We start from the raw sequence: 22,028 nt of genomic DNA, 5'->3' as shown, positions 1-22,028 counted from the left end.
TCCAAATCTGCCCTATAACATCCTAATTCCCTACCCAGTAAACAGCCCAGATGCAAATATTTTCAACTAAATTCCACCAGAAGGATTTCTGTGTCTGTGGCTACTCAAAAATATCTCAACTCTCGTGATTTTCAAATAAAGCCCACATACTATTGAATAGTTTGCGAACATTAAAAGAATGAGGTAAACCAGACTCTAGTTTGTAAGTGGGCTGAACTTTGTGGAAAGCATTCACCTCTTTGCAGGAAGAACGTCTTTAGAAATCATCAGCTTTTGCCCACTCCCACAACGTTCCTCATTCTGAGGAACAGCTTTTCTGTTTCAATACCCAAAACATGGATTATTGTAGCTGTATCAGAACTGTGTGATCCAGTTCTCTTGTTTAATAGATAAGGGAACTGAGTTCTCTAGGTCTACTTCTAGTCAGAAGTGGTAGAACCGAAGAACACATCTCCAAACTCTCAAGCCAGTGACATTTCCTCCCACGAGGTAACTGCTTCTGCAAAAGACAGAAGGGGGCAAGGGATGGAATCTCGTCAGCCCTGTGAAAGCTATCCACTCAGTTACTGGGAATAGACACACATTGAAAAGGATGAATAAGGTAGAACTGTTTATATATACAAATATGGCAACATTCCAGACACTCATGAATTAAAACAGCAGTTGCCAAATATCAATAGTACAGAGAGTCCATTTATGCGAACCAAAATGAATAGTGTACATTTTCTATGGACAAAGTCTGAGGATGCATTCCACCTTGATAACAGTGCTTACCTCTGGGGAGGGCTGTAGAATTGGGAATAGTGGTCAAGGGAGAGTTTGTCCTTATCTGTATTGTTTGTATTTTTATGAGGAGAATCTACTTATGCATTAATTATTTAAGAATTAGTTTAAAAGAGTAAAACTACCTTTTTGTTGTGCTCTGTGTCACTCTGATGGCTTTGTTTCTATCACTATGGATCATGCATGGAGGAACTCAGCTTGTTACCTTAATCTCAGGGCAATACCTAGATTAATCTCAAAGCTGTAGGGGCTGACAGTCTGGCACAGAGGGAAAGGAGTGAGAGTGTGTTTGTGGGTTTAGTTTTTATCTTCCCCCAAATTACTTGTTGCCTTTATAACTCAGCAGAACCCTATGGGGCCTCCTTGGGACAGCCAGACACCACCCCCACCCCACCCCCGCCCCCACCCCTGGCACATGTCCTCTACCTGCCTCTTGTTTGTAGAAAAACTTTAGCCTCCTAGGCCTTCCCAGAGTTCCAAAGAATATATTTAATTAAAGAAGTGAGAAAATGCAGAAGCAAAGGAAAACACTCAAGCAAGATAAAATAATAATGTAGCCATTAAACAAAGTCGAGGACCTTTAGTTCCTCCTCAAAGGCTATAGATAATATTCTGAGCCAAATCCTTTGAGCTGTTTTGCAGATACTGAAACCCCCACCAGGTGGAAGAAATTAACTGCACGCTGCCCACAAGCACAAAGAGCCAAGACTGGTTGGAACCAGAAGGTTGATGGTGTTGACTCCCCATTACCTCACCACCAGCCAATCAGAAGAATGTCCATGAGCTGATCACGTACCCTGCAACCCTCTCCCTCTCCCTGTCTTTAAAATACTTTCCCTGAAAGCCTTCGGGTGGAGTTCGGGCTTTTTGAGCACTTGCTACCTGGACTCCTTGCTTGGCGCCCTGTGATTAACACTGCTCTTTCCTTCACCACAACCTGGTGTCAGTAGATTGACTTTACTGCATGTGCAGGCCAGCTGACCCAGGTTTTGGTTCAGTTACACCTTCTCCCTCATATTGATCACCATTTCACACTTTCACCTTCAGTGAGATCAAACTCCTTGAGTATAACAATGTTGCTGTTCCTGATAATAATAATAACTGGATATGCAATACTGCCAATCAGAATGACAATAGCTGTGCTTTTTTGAGCACTAACTTCATCCCAGACCCTCTCCTAAGAACCTTCATGCGTTGTCATCCTTGTTTCATCTTCCTAACCACTTTGTGAGGTAAATACTATTGTTATGCCCGTGTTAGAGCTGAGAAATAGAGGCTTGAAGAAATCAGTGACCCTGACTGCAGCCACATGGCTGGTGGGTGGAGCCTGGGTCTGAGCCCAGGCAGTGTGACTCCTGCAGATGTGCTTGCGCACAGATGTCAGCATTTCCTGTGCCTGGAAGGACGCTGACCGCCAGAGTCTGTAGGAAGAGTGCTTCGGGTTGGAAAATACAACTGGTCTAAACTGAATGTGTATGTTTTTGGAGAGACCTTCTGTCTAATCTGGTTCCCCATTGCTTCTTCCTTGAACTCCTTTGAGCCTTTAATTTAAGGGTTCAGTTGCCGCTGGGCCACTAAATCAGGTGCGTCATCCTACTGGCAATGTACGGCGAGGGGAAAGTATTCTCCTCTGGAGAGTAAAAACCCATCTCCCTATGATTCCCACTTACCCGTTCCTCTTGCTTAAACCACCACCAACAAGTAGAAACATCTTTTAAAAGAGAAAGTCTGCTCCTCTGGGGGTGAGTAAATAATCCCTTTTCTCTTCCAATATTGACTTTGGATATGTCAGTTTTGTTAAAGGTGTGGAAAGCATAAAGTGGTAAATTTTGAAATGATTTTTGTAGTTTATGTAGAGAAAGATACTTTTTAGGAAGCTGGTCGTCTTATGCTAAATATGGAACAGTTTTCTCCCCAGCCTCCCCTTCTCCCCAAACTTTGGGAATTATTTCATTATTTCTCTGTTGATGACCAAAGTATCTCATTTCATCATGGAAAGTTTGAGGTAGAGCACAGGGATCTTTGATAGAAATACACAAACATATACTTATGTATATACTATGTATGTTTATTCATGTGTATATATACACCTGTAATATGTGTGTGTGTGTGTGTGTGTGTGTATGCCACTTGATGAGGTACCGTAAAATTCTCCTCGCATTCCCAAGTACCATCAAGTTTCTGCCTAGAGCACTAAATTGGCTTTTTTGATTCCTGCCAAATCTTGCTCAGGGAAGCCACCTATGGTCTCAAAGTTCTGTTACTATTTCCATATATTTTGTGAATATTTTCCTTTTGAAAAGAACAACTCCTCCTGCTCGTTTTTCATCCATGTGATGTCACACGTGCATACACGAAAGATGAAGTGGTGACCTGTCCTTTTCATTCTTTGCCCTACAAGCTCAGGGCCTGATGCTATTGCCATATTCTTACACTTGTAAATACAGCAAGTGGGCTCATGTCTCGAGTGCCCTCTCTGTGCCTGGCCCTGTATCTGGGACCTGAGAGGGGGCGGTGAATATAACGGACGTGAACCCTGCCCTCATGGGGTTTATGTTACCCCTGCCGCCAGCAGGATCTCTTAGCTCTGCCAAGCTCCCCAGTTACCAGGGCAACAGCACTTTTGGAAGGGGAAGGAGTTCTGACAAATGTGCGGTATGATACACAGTTCTGCACACAAAGCCATTTATTTTAGGCTGAAGCATTTGCAGCAAAATTTGAATAATTTATCTGGAATGTGTCAGATTGAATGCTTTATGATATCTTTTTGGTTTTCTTTGGTAGAACATTCATACAGTAAAAGCTTTGTTATCATAGACTTCTCAACTAACTCTCTGCCAGTCACTGCAAACAAGATGTATGGACTAAACAGGGAGATGGTCCCAAGAATCTGAGCCTGTCTGAGAGAAGTATTACAGGTCATTACTGAAGTGAATCAGGAGGATCTGAAGGATTTTGTACTCAGTGCTCTAAGGTAGAGGTCCCCAACCTTTTTGGCACCAGGGACCGGTTTCGTGGAAGACAGGTTTTCCATGGATGGGGGTGGGGGGGTGGGGGATGGTTCAGGTGGTAATGCGAGCGATGGGGAGCGATGGGGAGCGGCAGGTGAAGCTTCGCTCGCTGGCCCGCCGCTCACCTCCTGCTGTGCCGCCCGGTTCCTAAAAGGCTGCGCACAGGTACGGGTCCATGGTCCAGGGGTTGGGGAACCTTGCTCTAAGTTCTTGGGACAGAAATAACAAAAAAGAGGTTTTGCTGGGCCACAGCTGCTACTAAATGTTACCTATTCTGAACCAAAGAACAAGAGACATCCCTGATCCCACCCTCCTCAACCCAAGAAAAAATACTGAGTCCTGAAATTCCCATTATAAATGGAATCTTTTTGGTTAAGTTGGCATCGCTCTTGGAAAGAGGGTCAGTCAATCCAAGAGGACCATCCCCAGACTTGGGCTTGCCATTAACCTTTCCTAGGATTCATGTGTGCAGGGCCCAGCCAGCACGGTTTGCCGAGAGAATGAGACACCACAGGTGAGCATCACTGGTTCAAAACCTGGAGGGGGAAAGAGAAAGATGCTGGGCAGCCTTGCCTGGAAAGGCCTGGAAAGCCCCAGCCCCACGAGAGCACTTTAAGCATGGAGGCATCTGGAGACGGGTGGCTGCTCAACTCTGCAGAGGGCCAGCTCTTGTTTGCCTCTAAGTGATTTCTGATATATTTCCAAACACAAAATCAAACTTTCTTCTTTAAGAATCTTAACGATGGAATTCCTTGGCGGTCCAGTGGTTAGGACTCCACACTTCCACTGCAGCGGCACAGGTTCCGTCTCTGGTCGGGGAACTAAGATCCCATAAGCCATGTGGTGTGGCCAACCCCCCCCCCCCAAAAAAAAACCAAAATCAAAACAAAACAAAACAAATCAAAACAAAAAAGGATCTTAACGAATGTTCCTGCGTGTGTCCTAGGTTTTTCTACGACAGGGATGTTTTGGACATCTCTTGTCCTTGCCCAGGCTGAGGCAGGAGAGGCAAGGTGCAGCACCCTACAGCCCCAGAAGGGCCTTGTCAGAGCACACTGTGTTGGGAGGTCACAGGTGGCAGAAACTGCTGGCCTTTCTTTCCACAGCCCACAGGAAGCATTTGCATGTCTAACACTTTCTGTGCAAAGCGGCCCATGGTAGCAATGCCCAGATGTGGTTCCCAAGCTGTTCACGGCACTGCTTTGTGATTCATCCTTTCTACACGGTCTCTGGGAGTCCAGTGGGGGCATCCAAACCTTCCTGTTGTCTATGTTCGGTAAGCAGAATGTTAAAATTTTAGAAATTCCTTGCTTTCACTCCTTTTAGAGGTAAAATAGTAATTAGCAGAAGCAAGCATTTGTTTCTTGGGGATATGTTTGTGAAAACATAACAAAACTTTTTATTTATGACTTGCATTAGTTATTTCAAGCTTAAGAAATGTGCCCTTTTGAAAAAGTTGGAAAAATAACATGTTAAAGAGGGAGAAATTACTTACACCATTGTTCCTGGGTTGAATGGTGACACAGATAATTTAGTCAAAACATATCTTTAACCATTTTTTGGGTGCGATAAGTTTGTGAGTCTGATTAGAGCTGGCTGAATGTTTCCCCCAGAATAATGGGTTTTGAGCATTAATAATAAACCTCTAACTTTCACAAGCAATTGCTATGACTTTATTCATATGCAATAAGGCCCTTCTAACAGATTATACAATTAACTTTCTGCAGTTAAAATGAATGAAATATTAATGGTTTTTGAGGAATCCAATGGAATTAAGTTAAAACACATTGACTTCTACCACTTTATGACCAGTTAAAATATATTTTTCATTATTTGAAATCGTTTTCTCCCAACATGTAGTAATGGTGGGAGAATTAAATGACACGGAAAATTCTGGAAATGTGGAGAAAGGGACTAGAACCGCAAGCACCAGGCAGATGAAGAGAGAGAAGAGTCGTTTAGGTAAGTCTCCAGTTACACATATTCTACTAAGCTCTACTTGAGAAAGGGGGCACATTGCCCCTGCGGAGGCAATACTGCCGCATTGACATCAGCGATATGAAGCTGTCAAGTTCTTCTGAGCATAATGGCTTTTTAAAAATATATATACAGCAGGTTCTTATTAGTTATCCATTTTATACATATTAGTGTGTATATGTCAATCCCAGTCTCCCAATTCATCACACCACCACCCCGCCCTGCCACTTTCCCCCACTGGTGTTTACACGTTTGTTCTCTGCATCTGTGTCTCTATTTCTGCCCTGCAAACCGGTTCATCTGTACCATTTTTCTAGGTTCCATATATATGCGTTAGTATATGATATTTGTTTTTCTCTTTCTGGCTTACTTCACTCTGTATGACAGTCTCTAGATCCATCCACATCTCTACAAAAGACCCAATTTCATTCCTTTTTATGGCTGAGTAATAGTCCATTGTATATATGTACCACATCTTCTTTATCCATTCGTCTGTCAATGGGCATTTAGGTTGCTTCCATGACCTGGCTATTGTAAATAGTGCTGCAATGAACATAGGGGTGCATGTGTGTATTTGAATTACAGTTTCCTCTGGGTATATGCCCAGTAGTGGGATTGCTGGGTCATATGATAATTCTATTTTTAGTTTTTTAACGAACCTCCATACTGTTCTCCGTAGTGGTCGTATCAATTTACATTCCCACCAACAGTGCAAGAGGGTTCCCTTTTCTCCACACCCTCACCAGCATTTGTTGTTTGTAGATTTTCTCATGATGACCATTCTAACTGGTGTGAAGTGATACGTCACTGTAGTTCTCACTTGCATTTCTCTAAAAATTAGTGATGTTGAGCAGCTGTTTCATGTGCTTCTTGGCCAACTGTATGTAGTCTTTGGAGAAATGTCTATTTAGGTCTTCTGCCCATTTTTTGATTGGGTTGTTTATCTTTTTAATATTGAGCTGCATGAGCTGTTTATATATTTTGGAGATTCATCCTTTGTCTGTTGATTCATTTGCAAATATTTTCTCCCATTCTGAGGGTTGTCTTTTCGTCTTGTTTATGGTTTCCTTTGCTGCGCAAAAGCTTTTAAGTATCATTAGGTCCCATTTTTTAATTTTTATTTCCATTACTCTAGGAGGTGGATCAAAAAAGATCTTGCTGTGATTTATGTCAAAGAGTGTTCTTCCTATGTTTTCCTCTAAGGGTTTTATAGTGTCCGGTCTTACATTTAGGTCTTGAATCCATTTTGAGTTTCTTTTTGTGTGTGGTGTTAGGGAGTGTTCTAATTTCATTCTTTTACATGTAGCTGTCCAGTTCTCCCAGCACCACTTACTGAAGAGACTGTCTTTTCTCCACTGTACATCCTTGCCTCCTTTGTCATAGATTAGTTGACCATAGGTGTGTGGGTTTATCTCTGGGTTTCCTGTCCTGTTCCATTGATCTATATGTCTGTTTTTGTGCCAGTACCATACTGTCTTGATTACTGTAGCTTTGTAATATAGTCTGAAGTCAGGGAGTCTGATTCCTCCAGCTCCTTTTTTTTCCTTCAAGACTGCTTTGGCTATTTGGGGTCTTTTTTGTCTCCATACAAATTTTAAGATTTTTTTGTTCTAGTTCTGTAAAAAATGCCATTGGTAATTTGATAGGGATTGCATTGAATCTGTAGATTGCTTTGGATAGTATAGTCATTTTTCACAATGTTGATTATTCCAATCCAAGAACATGGTATATCTCTCCATCTGTTGGTATCATCTTTAATTTCTTTCATCAGTGTCTTATACTTTTCTGCATACAGGTCTTTTGTCTCCCTAAGTAGGTTTATTCCTAGGTATTTTATTCTTTTTGTTGCAATGGTAAATGGGAGTGTTTCCTTAATTTCTCTTTCAGATTTTTCATCATTAGTGTATAGGAATGCAAGAGGTTTCTGGGCATTAATTTTGTATCCTGCAACTTTACCAAATTCATTGATTAGCTCTAGTAGTTTTCCGGTGGTGTCTTTCTCCATGTATAGTATCATGTCATCTGCAAACAGTGACAGTTTTACTTTTTTTCCAATTTGTATTCTTTTTATTTCTTTTACTTCTCTGATTGCCATGGCTAGGACTTCCAAAGCTATGTTGAATAATAGTGGCGAGAGTGGATATCCTTGTCTCGTTCCTGATCTTAGAGGAAATGCTTTCAGTTTTTCACCATTGAGAATGATGTTTGCTGTGGGTTTGTCATATATGGCCTTTATTATGTTGAGGCAGGTTGCCTCTATGCCCACTTTCTGGAGAGTTTTTATCATAAATTGGTGTTGAATTTTGTCAAAAGCTTTTTCTGCATCTATTGAGATGATCATATGGTTTTTCTTCTTCAATTTGTTAATATGGTTTATCACATTGATTGATTTGCGTATATTGAAGAATCCTTGCATCCCTGGGATAAATCCCACTTGATCATGGTGTATGATCCTTTTAATGTGTTGTTGGATTCTGTTTGCTAGTAGTTTTGAGGATTTTTGCATCTATATTCATCAGTGATACTGGTCTGTAATTTTCCTTTTTTGTAGCATCTTTGTCTGATTTTGGTATCAGGTGATGGTGGCCTCATAGAATGAGTCTGGGAGTGTTCCTTCCTCTGCAATCTTTTGGAAGAATTTGAGAAGGATCGGTGTTAGGTTTTCTCTAAATGTTTGATAGAATTCACCTGTGAAGCCATCTGGTCCTGGACTTTTTTTTGTTGGAAGATTTTTAATCACAGTTGCAATTTCATTACTTGTGATTTGTCTGTTCATATGTTCTATTTCTTCCTGGCTCAGTCTTGGAAGGTTATACCTTTCTAAGAATTTGTCCATTTCTTCCAGGCTGTCCAATTTATTGGCATAGAGTTCCTTGTAGTAGTCTCTCAGGATGGTTTGTACTCTGTGGTGTCTGTTGCAACTTCTCCTTTTTCGTTTCTAATTTTATTGATTTGAGTCCTCTCCCTCTTTTTCTTAATGAGTCTGACTAATGGTTTATCAATTTTGTTTATCTTCTCAAAGAACTAGCTTTTAGTTTTATTGTTTTCTTTGTTTCTATTTCATTTATTTCTGCTCTGATCTTTATGATTCTTTCCTTCAGCTAACTTTGGGTTTTGTTTGTTCTTCTTTCTCTAGTTCCTTTAGGTGTAAGTTTAGATTGTTTATTTGAGATTTTTCTTGTTTCTTGAGGTAGGCTTGTGTTGCTATGAACTTCCCTCTTAGAACTGCTTTTGCTGCCTCCCATAGGTTTTGGATCATCGTGTTTTCATTGTAATTTGTCTCTAGGTAGTTTTTCATTTCCTCTTTGATTTCTTCAGTGATCTCTTGGTTATTTAGTAACGTATTGTTTAGCCTCCATGTGTTTGTGATGTTTTTTTCCCTGTAATTCATTTATAATCTTATAGCATTGTGGTCAGAAAAGATGCTTGATATGATATCAGTTTTCTTAAATTTACTGAAGTTTGATTTGTGACCCAAGATGTGATCTACCCTGGAGAACATTCTATGTGCACTTGAGAAGAAAGTGTAATCTGCTGTTTTTGGATGCAATGTCCTATAAATATCAATTAAATCTAGCTGGTCTATTGTGTCATTTAAAGCTTGTGTTTCCTTATTAATTTTCATTTTGGATGATCTGTCCATTGGTGTAAGTAAGGTGTTAAAGTCCCCCACTATTATTGTGTTACTGTCGATTTCCTCTTTTATAGCTGTTAGCAGTTGCCTTATGTATTGAGGTGCTCCTATGTTGGGTGTATATATATTTATAATTGTTATATCTTCTTTTTGGATTGATTGCTTGATCATTATGTAGTGACCTTCCTTGTCTCTTGTAACATTCTTTATTTTAAAGTCTATTTTATCTGATATGAGTATTGCTACTCCAGCTTTCTTTTTGACTTCCATTTGCATGGAATATCTTTTTCCATCCCCTCACTTTCAGTCTGTATGTGTCCCTAGGTCTGAAGTGGGTGTCTTGTAGACAGCATATATATGGGTCTTGTTTTTGTATCCATTCAGCGAACCTGTATCTTTTGGTTGGAGCATTTAATCCATTCACGTTTAAGGTAATTATTGATATGTATGTTCCTATGACCATTTTCTTAATTGTTATGGGTTTCTTTTTGTACGTGCTTTTCTTCTCTTGTGTTTCCCACTTAGAGAAGTTCCTTTAGCATTTGTTGTAGAGCTGGTTCGGTGGTGCTGAATTCTCTTAGCTTTTGCTTCTCTGTAAAGCTTTTGATTTCTCCGTCGAATCTGAATGAGATCCTTGCCGGTAGAGTAATCTTGGTTGTAGGTTCTTCCCTTTCATCACTTTAAATATATCATACCACTCCCTTCTGGCTTGTAGAGTTTCAGCTGAGAAATCAGCTGTTAACCTTATGGGAGTTCCCTTGTATGTTATTTGTCGTTTTTCCCTTGTTGCTTTCAATAATTTTTCTTTGTCTTTAATTTTTGTCAATTTGATTACTATGTGTCTCAGTGTGTTTCTCCTTGGGTTTATCCTGCCTGGGACTCTCTGCGCTTCCTGGGCTTGGGTGGCTATTTCCTTTCCCATGTTAGGGATATTTTCGACTCTAATCTCTTCAAATATTTTCTCGGGTCCTTTCTCTCTCTCTTCTCCTTCTGGGACCCCTATAATGCGAATGTTGTTGTGTTTAATGTTGTTCCAGAGGTCTCTTAAGCTGTCTACATTTCTTTTCATTCTTTTTTCTTTATTCTATTCCATGGCTGTGAATTCCACCATTCTGCCTTCCAGGTCACTTATCTGTTCTTCTGCCCCAGTTATTGTGCTATTGATTCCTTCTATTGTATTTTTCATTTCAGTTATTGTATTGTTCATCTCTGTTTGTTTGTTCCTTAATTCTTCTAGGTCTTTGTTAAACATTTCTTGCATCTTCTCCATCTTTGCCTCCATTCTTTTTCTGAGGTCCTGGATCATCTTCACTATCATGATTCTGAATTCTTTTTCTGGAAGGTTGCTTCTCTCCGCTTCATTTAGTTGTTTTTCTGGGGTTTTACCTTGTTCCTTTATCTGGTACATAGCCCTCTGCCTTTTCATCTTGTCTGTCTTTCTGTGAATGTGGTTTTTGTTCCACAGGCTGCAGGACTGTAGTTCTTCTTGCTTCTGCTGTCTGCCCTCTGGTGGATGAGGCTATCTAAGAGGCTTGTGCAAGTTTCCTGATGCAAGGGACTGGTGCTAGGTAGAGCTGGGTGTTGCTCTGGTGGGCAGAGCTCAGTAAAACTTTAATCCGCTTAACTGCTCATGGGTGGGGCTGGGTTCCCTCCCTGTTGGTTGTTTGACCTGAGGCTACCCAGCACTGGAGCCTACCTGGGCTCTTCGGTGAGGCTAATGGCAGACTCTGGGAGTTACTCACAACAAGGAGTACTTCCCAGAACTTTTGCTGCCAGTGTCCTTTTCCTCACAGTGAGCCACAGCCACCCCCCACCTCTGCAGGGGACCCTCCAACACTAGCAGGTAGGTCTAGTTCTGTGTCCTATGGAGTCACTGGTCCTTCCCCTGGGTCCCGATGCACACACTACTTTGTGTGTGCCCTCCAAGAGTGGAGTCTCTGTTTCCCCCAGTCCTGTCGAAGTTCTGCAATCAAATCCCACTAGCCTTCAAAGTCTGATTCTCTAGGAATTCCTCCTCCCATTGCCGGACCCCCAGGCTCCCCCAGGAAGCCTGATGTGGGGCTAAAAACCTTCACTCTAGTGGGTGGACTACTGTGGTATAAGTGTTCTCCAGTTTGTGAATCACCCACCCAACAATTATGGGATTTGATTTTATTGTGATTGCACCCCTCTTACCATCTCCTTGTGGCTTCTCTTTTGTCTTTGGATGTAGGGTACCTTATTTGGTGAGTTCCAGTGTCTTCCTGTTGATGATTATTCAGCAATTAGTTGTGATTCCGGTGCTCTCGCAAGAGGGAGTGAGTGCACGTCCTTCTACTCTGCCATCTTGAACCAATCTCCCATAATGGTTTTAATTAAGTAAAATTGGAGGTTAAAAAAAATAAACAAAGATAATCAAGCAACATTTGTCCTTTACGCAACAATGTTCTGCAAAAACCACTGTTGATTTCATTAATTTACATGTCACAAAACAATTAGCTTTGTTTACCCATCTCTCTCAGAGTGTGGGTGCATCTGAATTTTTTCCTAATTATGTTTATAAGGAGTGTCGACTATAAAGGGTGTTGAGTAGTTCAAATACACAATTAGTATTGTAATTACTACAACTGGGGGTAAAAAATGCCATCCCCTGTTCATTTTGTCCCACCGTTAACATGTAAATTGTGGAGTGGGATGTGGAGGGTCATTTGGGGAGGGGGAATAAAGTTAGGTCCCCAAATCAGAGCAGCCTGCCGCACAGAGAGCTTGACTCCACACTCGTGTCCATAGTCCTTTGCCTCAAAGTCTGATCGATAAGAACATTAGGAACCAGGAACCCAAGCCCAAACAAGCTTCCAAATGGGAATTCTTACAACGCTTTTGAAGGATGTATGGCTGAGGTGATTTGTTACAGTCTTAATTCCAAAGCTTTATTCAAGTCTTGTCAGGCTCTCCTGAGCTCAGAAGCCATCATGGGCTGAAGAATGAAACTCTGTCGTGGCAGGAGGAGGGGGTGATGAATCTTTCTTTTTTTTTTTAAATTTATTTTTTATATATATTTTTTAAATTAATCTTTTAAAAATATTAATTATTTATTTTTGGCTGCGTTGGGTCTTCGTTGCTGCACGCGGGCTTTCTCTAGTTGAGATGAGCGGGGGCTATGCTTCGTTGCGGTGCGCGGGCTTCTCACTGCTTCTTGTTGCGGAGCACAGACTCTAGGTGCACAGGCTTCAGTCGTTGTGGCACATGGGCTTAGTTGCTCTGCGGCATGTGGTATCTTCCTGGACCAGGGCTTGAATGTGTGTCCCCTGCATTGGCAGGCAGATTGTTAACCACTGCGCCACGAGGGAAGTCCCGATCTTTCTTTTTGATTCAAAGAAGAAGAAAAACTAAAACAAAACCCCAAGTCCCATTTGTACCATTTAAATGGAAGTTTTTGCCAACTACAAAAAGATGTTTGAGGGATAATAAAGGAAACTGAATATGGACTAGCTCTCAGATACTATCAGAGAATTAGTAATATTTTTAGGAGAGAGAATGGCCTTGTAGTCATGAAGGGAAATGTGCTTACTTTTAGGAGATAGGTGCTGAAGGGGTAAGTTATGATATCGACAACTTAATTTCAACATATATTGAAAATACACATACACACAGAGATAAAACAAATATGGTACATATTAGCAATAGTGAAATTTCGATACTGGGTATATGGGCAGTCATTGAACCAGTCATTAGAGGTCTGTGTATCAGTTGGAAATGTTTCTGGCTGCAAGCAAAAGAAAACTCAACTGGCAAGGTCTGAATCTCAAAGAACCTTCATTACTTACTAAACAAGAAGTGTACAAGTTATCCAGTCAGGGTTGTTTCAGCAATTGAGTGATGCCTTCAAGGCCCCGGCTGTTCTTCCCATCTGCCTTGTTGCCCTCAGCCCACTGGCTTCTGACAGTGTCAGTTTATGACTGCGAGACCGCTGCTACAGCTCTAGGCATCACAGCCACTGTCAAAGGCAAAGCGGTGGGTGAGGAAGAGCAAAAGCAAGCTCTCCTCTTGTACTTGATTCTTTTATCAGAAAGCAAAATCTTGGGGTTGGGGGGAGGGATAAATTTGGAATTTGAGATAAACAGATACACACTACTAAATAGAAGGTAGATAAACAGCAAAGACCTACTGAATAGCACAGGGAACTATACTCAGTATCTTATAATAAGCTATAATGGAAAAGAATCTGAAAAAGAATATATATATACATACATATATATATATATATGTAGCTGAATCAGTTTGCTGTATACCTGAAATATTGTAAATCAACTATACTTCAAAAAAAAAAAACCCACAAAGAGATATCATCTCACACCTGTTAGTATGTGTATAATTAAAAAAAAAAATAATAGATGTTGGCAAAAAAAGAAAAAGAAAGCAAAATCTTTCCCAGAAGCCCCCAGGAGACTTCTCCTTCCACCTCAGTGGCTAGAACAGTCAGAGGCCAATCCTAGCTACAGGGGGTCTGGGAAATGCCATCACAATAAGTGACTTACATCAGTTGTGATTCATCCCCTGGGGCTAGGGATGCACTGTCTCCCAGAGCAAGACTGACGTTCTGTTAACAGAAAAAGGGGAAATGGCAGCTATTTCCCATTTGTTAAACATATGCTCTTTTTCTCTAGAGAGGATATGGTTCTGCTTTACTAGGTAACAGAGATGATTTTAAATGAAAGTAGAACCAAAATTCATTCTTCACTATATCCTGTTGCTGTTTAACAGGAAAGTAAATGGTGCCCAAAAGAGACTTTAGCTTTCTTGTCTTCCTGGACAGGGTCTCTTTAGTCCAGTGAAATAGAAACTCTAACCAGCCTTGAAATCTATCTTTTGTTTCACTTTCAAGTTTTATAATACATTTCAATATACAGTTTGCTTTTAAAGCTTGTCCTCATTGTGATGGACATTAAGCAGCAGGATAGAATATATACTACCGCTCATCCTATTTTTAGCCACAGTTGATCTAGTGTCCTCTCTTTGCAAGGATTTGTGATAGGTGAGTTACATGTTCTCTCATTTGTGTAAGAAAGATGTGCTTTCCTATTGCAAAAAGCCCCAATTCAGTCTGAGTCATCAGACTTCATAAAGAGAAAACCAGAAGCTTTCAGCAACTGTTCTAACTTCTACTTTCTCCCCAACCTGTGTGAGGCCAATATAAGATAATCTCGACATCTGGGCTGTTTAAATGGAAGTCCTGATCAGAGCAAGTAATAGTCCTAACTAGAGTTCCCTCCTGTCCTCTTCCCTAGCCCTTGGCCCCAAAATAGGCTTTCTTTTAGAAAGAATGCTGCACACTCATTGTAGATGGATTAAAATGAATCCCCAGACCAATAATAGCCGCCTAACCATCACTGGGAGCCGTAGTCATGTGTCCTTGGGAGGCAGACATAGCCTTGCCTGGCCTGGGCCAGAAGGTCTTTGCGTATCCGGATGTCCCTCAAGACCACAATGGCACATTTGTCTGATGATTTAGCATTTGGTGTTAATGGCTGGCATTGTGCTCAGGTATATCATGGCTGGCTGTCCCCTGTTTCTGGGTACCTTCTGGATGTGGCTGACTGTGACACTGACTGCTACACCAGGGCTCTGTGGCAGGGCTGGCTGGAGCAGGCCCAAGAGCCCCCGTTTCTCTACTATGTCAACCAGCACCAACCCCATCCCCCCACCCAGGGTCCCTGACTCAAGTATCTTATTGGGGCTGCACTGTAGCTTATGGCTTGCCTGTCTCCCTGCGGTGACCCCTGGGAGACATCCCATTGCTAATAGAAGCCACGTGACTGTTCTACCTCCACACTTAGCTTTAATGCTTAGGATAAATATTTCAGTGATTCTCTCCAGTGTTTTATATGAAACATTTCTCTCTTTTTTTGCATTCTTATTTATTTATTTTTGGCTGCACTGCGTCTTCATTGCTGTGCACAGGCTTTCTCTAGTTGTGGCGAGCGGGGGCTACTCTTGGTTGTGGTGTGCGAGCTTCTCACTGCAGTGGCTTCTCTTGTTGTGGAGCTCTAAGTGCACAGGCTTCAGTAGTTGCAGCATGTGGGCTCAGCAATTGTGGCTCGCGGGCTCTAGAGCGCAGGCTTAGTAGTTGTGGCACACGGGCTTAGCTGCTCCGTGGCATGTGGGATCTTCCTGGACCAGGGATTGAACCTGGGTCCCCTAAATTGGCAGGTGGATTCTTAACCACCGTGCCACCAGGGAAGTCTGAAACACTTTTCTTTAACTTAAATATAGTAAGGGCACATCACTTAAAAAAAAAAAAAGGATCAATGTCCTGGAGGATGGGAGAGAGAGGTGTGGTGAGGAGTGGCTTTGCTGGGCGCCCATAGAAACAGGAGGTAAAGGTGGAGCCACAGGTGTGGGCAGGTGGGAAGGTGTAATGGTGGGAAGTGAAGGAAGTCCTCTTCCACTGCTTTCATATCTTTAGTGGCTTAGCAAACAGGCTATCAGCGCAGAGTGAGGGTGGGAAATGTTCCAAGAGAGAAGAGAAATCAGGAAAGTAGGAAAGTAAATGGACGAGAAAAACACAGTGTGAGGGTGGGCAGCCTAAGGCCCCGCTTATGTTTAGTGATAACGTATTTGAAGGGAGATCAGCCAATGGCGAGTAATGTACCCCCGGCCAGAACCTCTCCTCTCACTGGGCCAGATGGAAGATCGAATAACAATCCAGAGAATTCCTGATGTGAGGGGCCAGCTCGCAACAAATTCTTGCTAGTAGCTGGGGGCCAGCAGGGCCGGCCTAGAGCAGACTGGGCTACCAGCCAAAGACCCTGCTCTTCAGTGCAGTAACCGTCACTGGAAGATTTGTCCATTGCTGGGCTGTGATGTGGATAGCAAAGTGCTGATGTCTCAGGCACTGCTGAGGTGGTGAAGAGTGGAGGTGCACCTGGGGAAAGGCCACAGGGTTGGTGATATCTGCACATGTGAAGGACCCAAGGCACTAGTTTTCCAGCACTGAGCTGCGTGGCTGGGTGGTGCTCCTGTGTCAGGAGATGATATGACCAACTTTGACAGCCTTCCTCAGTGCCTTCTGTTGCCCTTTGGGTTCCAGAAAGCCTCCTAAGTGACCTGCCATAGTTCTTCCATGACTGGCTTGTGGAGTGACTGGGTGATACCCACCCCCGTCTAACAGGAAACTCATCACGCTAGGTTATAAGTCATTGTCTGTTGTTTGTTATCCCTGGATAACAGAAGAGTGAGAACCCTAACTTTTTTTTACCACTTTATCTCTAGTGCCTGGCAGAATACCTGAAAGATAGTAGATGCTCATTAAGTTTTGAATGTGTGAATACATAAAAGAGGGCTGGCAGGAAGGAGGGATGGAACGGAGGGAGGGAGGAAGGGAGGAAGGAAGGAAGGACGGAAGGAAGGAAGCAAGGAATTCTTGTTACTATATCAGGGCTATTCTGGAGGAGGGTTGTTTAAATTGGTGGTAGCCTGTATAGAAGTTACAGCAATGCAGGTAGGTGGAGGGTGGTGGGAGCTGATGAAAAGGGCTTTAGCAGGGCTCTCTAAAATGAGGAAGACACACTGGAGGTTGCAGCGAGAGACCAGAAAGACTGGGACGTCAGTGGCTGGCACAGATGGGGATCAGGTGCTATTTTGGTGAGGGTGTCAGAAAGGTGAGAATAAAGAATGATGGTCAAGATGGGCAGGAGGGAAGCAGGAGAGGGTTCCTGGGTGAAGAGCTGAGACAGACCCACAGCTCAGCAGGTGTAGTGGGTGTGTTTGAAAGGCCCCTGCAGAGATGAGGCCCCTGCAGCTGGGCATCCACAGAGGAGCCCAGTGGCTTTAATGATCGGCCTCTCTTTCCTATTCTTTCTGGAAAGAAGGGATCTCCCCTGCACTTGCTTCATCCTCCCCACTTCCTACTCTCTCTGACTTGGTACTTTACACCCCAGCCTCTGGATTTTCTTGTTTGCAGTTTGCTTTCTCTTTTCTCCAGACCTTCGAACCCATGGTTCTCCTGACCTAGAAAGCTAGCTCCACCCTCAAACCTCCTTCCTAGTGACTCCCTCTTGGCCCTCAGATTTTGCTGAGGGATAACGTCCCCTTGAAGTCCCTGCTCTGCCTTCCCAGGTTGAGTGGCTGCCATTTCTATGTTCTTCATCACACTCTGGGCTACTTCTTTTAAAGCACATATCTCAGTGCAATGGCTTGCTTACTTCTCTGACTCCATCTCTAGACGCGAGAAAAGGGATATGGTTAAATATTTCCCTAGTAAAAAAAAAAAAAAAAAAAAAAAAAAAATATTTCCCTAGTGGTCACTCAATGGCAAATAAATCAAAGGAAAACAAAGCAGAAGCCCTGAGAATCCTCTCACTTGTTGAACAAAACCATGTGCTTTTCTGTTGCCTGTGTTTTTATTTCGCACCAGGCTAGTGTCTGAAAGCAAACTCATGCCAAACAGGATTTCACTTTCTCTGAGTTAACAGGCAAAATTTGCTTTAAAGAAATATAAACACATATTTCCAAATGATAAACATTATGAAATAGTAAAAAAATATATATATATAATTTTTTTTTTTTTACTATTTCATAATGTTTATCATTTGGAAATATGTGTTTTAGGAGCAACTTTGACCTACCTCATCAGTCCAAGATTTTTGATTTATGTAAGCTGTGCCTTATCGATACGGGTAAGATGAATCAAAATGAAATTAATATATTTTGAATGGTTAAGAGAACTGTAATAGACAATTAGAATGTCTCAAAATAACTGATGCAAAATGTGTGTATATTTTTGTTAAAAAATGTTTTGAATTACAAACTCTAGCACAAATAGAGGAAAGTGCATCATGTATATATATCCATATATATATGGAACAATTATAACAAACACTTATAAAGTGAATACATGAAACCACCACTCAAGTCAAAAGCTAGGATGTAGCCAGCACCCAAGACGTCCCTCATAGGGTCCTTCTCAATTATACCCCTTCCTCACAAAGGGAAGTAGCCAGGAGCCCCACTTTTCTGGCATTTACTTCCTTGCTTTTGTTTATAGTTTCACCACGGATGTAGGCATCCCTAAATGATATAGTTGAGTTAATTTCAAGTTTAGTTTGCACTTTCCATAAATGAAGTTCTACCGTATATATTCTATTTTATCTTGCTTCTTTTGCTCAACATTATGTATGTAATCCCATGTTTTTGCAAACAGCCCTGGGTTGCTACTTTTTATTGCTGTGTAGTATTTCATTGCATAATAAACCACAGTTTATTTTATTAGTTTTTCCAAAGAGCCAGATTTTGGCTTTATTAAGCTTTTCTATTGTATGTTCATTTTCCTAGTTCATTGATTTCTTCTCTTACCTTTATTATTGCTTTTCTTCTATTTTCTTTGGGTTTAATTTGCTGTTCCTTTTCTAACTTTTTAATATAGATACTTAGCTCATTAAACTCAGCCTTTCTTTTCTAATATATGCATTTTAAACTATAAATTTCTCTTTAAACAGTATATCAATAGCATCTGACAAGTTGATATACTGACAAGTTGAAATATTTTATAATGTCCTTTCTGATTGCCAGCTTGACCTATGGATTATTTAGAAATGAATTCATTAATTTACAAACATATGAGGAATTTCTGATTTTCTTTCTTATTGATTTTAGCTTAATTGCCTTGAGGTCAGAGAACATTCTCTGTATGGTTCAGTATTTTGAAAATAAGATTTGCTCTAAGATCCATTATCTGGTCATTTTGTTGATTTGTACAAATGTTTCATGTGCTTAAAAAGCAAGTGTATTCTAAAGTTGTCAAGTACACTGTTTTTAATGTAACCTTTACGTAGAACACACACACATATATAACATATAAGATATATATAAGTGTATATTCTTACTATATATTTATATTTTTTGTTTATTTTATCAACTACCAAGAGGGAGATGGTGAGTTAAAATCTCCCACAATGATTGTCTATTTCTTCTTTTAACTCTACAGATTTTTGAGTCATATATTTTGAGCCCTTGTTATTAGGTACATACAAAATTGGAATTTTTATATCTTCCTGATCAATTAAGCCTTTATCATTATGAAATGATTCTCTTTATTTCCAGTAATCTTTTTTTGCCTTAAAGCCTACTTTTGTATCAATTCAGTGACATGGATTCTTTTCGGTTAATTATCTGTCATTTTCTTCAATCTTTCTTAGTCTTTTGTTTTAATGTGTCTCTTGTAAATAGCATCTAGCTGTATTTTTGAATCCAATTTGTCACTCTTTATCCTCTAATTTGAACATTTAGTTTATTTATACTTATTGGTAGCTTATGATATATTTACGCTAAATCTACCATGTTATTTTGTGTTTTCTATTTGTCTGGACTGTTATATGTTTCTTTTTCTCCTTTTTCATTTTTGTTCCTACCATGTTTCCCTCAGTTTGTCTTTCTGTGTTTTATTGTGGGTTTTTCTTCATACATATCTACAGTTAACTAATTTTTCTTTAATTATAACCTCCTATTGAACCTATCAATTGAATTTTAATTTCTATTGCTATATTTTTCAGTCCTAGAATTTCTCTTTAGTTCTTTTTCAAACTGACCACATCATTTTTTACAGTTTCCAATTCCCTGCTGAGATTGTCAGAATTGGCATTTATTTCTTTAAATAGAGTAAGCATTATTATTTTACAGCCTGTGTCTGGTAATTTAAATATCTGAAGTCTCAATAGGTCTGTTTCTATTGTATGTTCTTTATTGTAGATTTTGCTCATAGTGTTTCATTTCCTTATATGACTGGTTATCTTTGACTGTGTGCTGGGCATTGTGTTTTAAAATTATTATAATAAATATTAAACATACCAAAATATAAATAAATAAAAATAAAATTATTGTAGAAGTATTTTGAAGCCTAAGATGATAGTATTTTCTTTCAGAGAGGGTTTTAATGCTTCTCCCAGATGCATAGTGAGCAGTAGCCATTTTAATTCAAGCTCAAGGCTTGAGGTTTTCTGGGTCATCAGACGAGGTAACGCTGGACTACAAGTCCATGCAATGGTTAGCTTACTTGTAGTTTACTCTGACTTACCCTAAGGGTGGAGTTATAGCTCAGCCTAAAGTAAGAACTATTTTTATCTTTGTCTTTGGTGAGCATAGACTTCCATCTTCTGACTTTCTGAGGCTGCTAAAACTGCAGTTCTGTTTCACAGTTGTTTCTTCTGAATCAGCAGATACCTCAGGGTAGCCTAGGCTTAATTCTTGGGCTTCTCATGTTCTCCAAGTGTTCATCTGACATTCTCTCCTGGGCTTCTTGACTTTTTGGTGTTTTAAGATTTTAAAATAACATTCTGTTCAGTTTTTTAAAGTATAATTGTATTGCATTAAAAATTATGGGCTTCCCTGGTGGCGCAGTGGTTGAGAGTCCGCCTGCCGATGCAGGGGACACGGGTTCGTGCCCCGGTCCGGGAAGATCCCACATGCCGCGGAGTGGCTGGGCCCGTAAGCCATGGCCGCTGAGCCTGCGCGTCCGGGGCCTGTGCTCCGCAACGGGAGAGGCCACAGCAGTGAGAGGCCCGCCTACCGCAAAAAAAAAAAAAAAAAAAATGTTATACTTGTACTACATAAAAGTGTAACTTTGGACATTCTGGTTTTAAATTCTGCATATTACATGTCATTTGAGAGAAATGCATCTTTCTGGATTTTAACTTTGTTCCATCTTTTAGGTCAATGATTAAAACATGCTTTGCTTCTACTGCCTTGCAGGGAGACTGAATGTGGCACCTTGCCATATCTGTGGTCCTGATAAAATTATATGGATACAATCTTCTACTAACAGCAGTGTTTGGCTTAGTGGTAGCTGGATCTGTATTAATATTTAGGGTATTAATTGGTGATTGGATCAACAGGAAACCAAGAAAAAAAGGTAATACATATATAATGATATGGTAAATTATGACCTCACTAGCTTTTTTGGTTTACTTAGTGAAATAAAATACAGATATGAACTTAATAATGACAGGGCATAAGTTTTAAAAACTAGAAAAAGTGGTATCCAGCTTTCTGTCATTCTCTGGTACTATATTTAAAATATTTTATTGTAGTTTTTAGATATTTATCCATCACAGATTTTTAATATTAAATTCCTAAAAACATGTTTCATTTTAATACTCTGGTATTACCTATGTATAATATACTTATGTAATTTCTATTAAAGACAATTTCTATGTGTAAAAGATAACTTTTATACCAAGTAATCTGTCTAAACTGGGAATTACTATCTGGAGACTTATTTGTTCAAATGTCAATCCATTTTTAGCTTTTCCCTCTAATATCTCTTTAACCTTCCTTTACCCAAGCAGAATGTAGGATTTCCCAAGTTTTTCCAAGTCTTTTGATTACCAGTCAGCCTGATTGTTTTCATTTCACCTAGGAGGTTTGGCAAGGCATTCTCTGAAAGCACAGCACTGAAAAGGCTAACTTATTTAAAATCTGGACTCTTGGTCCTTAGGCCGTGTTGATAACTTCAGTCACAAATTAAAGAAGAGTGTGATATATCAGTAGAAAAATGTAAGTGCTTTGATTTATCTAATATCCTGCTTTTCATATCGTCTTACTCTCAAAGCATGTTTTCATTTGCTAGCAAAACCCAGCTTTTTTTTCTT

The 22,028-nt window shown here is 40.5% G+C and overlaps 1 long non-coding RNA gene across 1 annotated transcript in view; it reads left to right on the top strand.

Moving 5' to 3' along the window:
- Positions 1-1,364: 1,364 nt before the first annotated feature.
- Positions 1,365-22,028, top strand: part of LOC113618471 (uncharacterized) — a 33,003-nt gene continuing 12,339 nt past the window's right edge. The window contains exons 1-4 of the long non-coding RNA XR_003432028.1: positions 1,365-2,525; positions 4,901-5,070; positions 5,655-5,756; positions 21,797-21,933. This is a non-coding gene — a long non-coding RNA (uncharacterized LOC113618471). The remainder of the gene's footprint in view (positions 2,526-4,900; positions 5,071-5,654; positions 5,757-21,796; positions 21,934-22,028) is intronic.

This window comes from Aethalodelphis obliquidens, unplaced genomic scaffold, assembly GCF_003676395.1.
Source record: "Aethalodelphis obliquidens isolate GAN/ISIS:26980383/991018 unplaced genomic scaffold, ASM367639v1 scaffold5, whole genome shotgun sequence".
NCBI lineage: Eukaryota > Metazoa > Chordata > Mammalia > Artiodactyla > Delphinidae > Aethalodelphis > Aethalodelphis obliquidens.
This window is presented reverse-complemented; position numbering and strand designations above follow the sequence as displayed.